The sequence below is a fragment of the Triticum dicoccoides genome, chromosome 1A, assembly GCF_002162155.2.
Source record: "Triticum dicoccoides isolate Atlit2015 ecotype Zavitan chromosome 1A, WEW_v2.0, whole genome shotgun sequence".
Classification (NCBI taxonomy): domain Eukaryota; kingdom Viridiplantae; phylum Streptophyta; class Magnoliopsida; order Poales; family Poaceae; genus Triticum; species Triticum dicoccoides.
In genome coordinates this window covers 40,537,494-40,539,405 of record NC_041380.1, presented here as the reverse complement: position 1 = coordinate 40,539,405, position 1,912 = coordinate 40,537,494, and positions in this window count along the sequence as shown.

The following is a 1,912-nucleotide window of genomic DNA, read 5'->3' as shown; positions in this document are numbered from 1 at the left end:
AGAAGGAGGCGAATGCTTGATCGAGACACTGATTTTCCCGGTTTGCTGCTCGCGGTTCACCTGTCCTTGTTGACTGGTCAGCCGTTGACCGGTTGACCATCGACCTTTCAAGAAAAAAATATTTTCCAAATAAATCAGGAAATAAAAAACACGAATTCAAAAAAAATCATGGTTCAAAAAAAGTTCATGAGTTCAAATAAGTCCGTGGATTAGAAACAAGTCCACGGGCCCAAAAAAAAGTTCACGGATTCAAAGAAATTTATTGAATTTGAAAAAAGTTCACGGCCTCGAAAAGGTTCACGAGTTCAAAAGAAGTTCATGGAATTAGAAATACGTCGACGGGTCCAAAAAAGTTCGCGGGATTCAAAAAGAGTTCACGGATTTAAAAAATTATGTATTTTTTTACAAATTTCAAAAGACGTTCATGCATTTGAAAAAAGGTGAAAAAGATTCACGTGTTCTGCGGACATGAAAAAAGATTCACGATTTTGAGGGAAAAAATTTCACAAATTTTGAAAACAAACGTTCTTGGATTACAAAGAAGTTCACATATTTTATGAATTATTTTGAAAATTTTACGGTTTTAAGGAAAAAGACATTCACAAAAAATACGAATTTGAGAAAAAGTACATGAATTTTAAAAAAGTTTCAGATTTCAAAAATGTTCACACATTAAAAAATAAAAAAAGAATAAATTTTAAAAATAATAGAATATAAAAAATAAAAAAGAAAAGAAAAAATGATTAAAACCCATCCAGAAAGCCAAAAAAGAAAACCAGTCAGAACCTTCTAGAAGCTTCAAACTAGTTTCGGGAAGCTTCTAGAAGGTTCTTACGGGTTTCTAGAAGCTTCACAAAACCGGTTGGGTCTCTTCCTAAAAAAGGTCATTGCCCCATTTTCAGGTACGAAGTGTGTCCGGTCGAGAAAGGAAAAAAAAGGAAATGGATCGAGCCCAGGTGGGTTTGCTTTTTGTGGTGGCACAGATTTGTTCGCGCTGTGCTTCTTCGAAATGAAGAAAAATCATGATTTTTTTGCCCTTTTTTTCTTCCATAGAAGCACAAATTTGCTTCTCATTGAGGCACATATTTGATTTCTTGAGAAACATACTTGTGCGTCTCGGAAAAGAAAAAAAATATGTTTTTTGTGCTTCTCGGAAAGAAAAAAATGTTTGTTTTTTCTTGCTTCCATGAGAAGCACATATTTGCTTCTTCTGGAGACACTGATTTGCTTCTGCAAGAAGCACAGTTATGTTCTCGAAAAGAGAAAAAAATGCATTTTTCTTCTTCTGTGAGAAGCATGGATTTGCTTCGCATGGAAGCACAGATTGCTTCCGTGACGGCTGTTCTTCTCAGAATGGAAAAAAAGTAAAAAAAAAATACGGTACATCAGGCTTTAGGTTTTTCTCTACCGTTTTTCCTGGGGTTTTTTTGTGAAAGAAAGTTCGTCAAAACATATTAATATAAAATCTAGTTTCAAAGATCTCGACATGAGAAATACAACGATGAAAACGCTTTAGGATTTAGACACGTTGTTCAAGAGATAAAACGTTTTGAATAAACGAATCTAAGAAAAAAATAAAAAAATCTTAAGTTATGACAAATGATGCACATGCAATGCGCCACTTGTCAGCACCTGGGAATGTGAGAGTGATTTTTGCAAGGGGTACCTTTTAACTAATGATTTTTTTCCGGACATATAGCACCTAGCTCGTGCCCAAACAAAGCCACATGGGCCGAGCTACCCCGACTATAAAAGGGTTCGGCCACGGGGATCGGCCCGGCATGCCGGTTATAAAGGTCGGCCCGACACCATTCCAAGCCCATATTGCTTTTCGGCCTGGCCGTTTCGGTCTAACAAATTAAGGGGAAAATGCATTAAAAACTGGAAAATCAAGAAAAAATACAGAAAAACG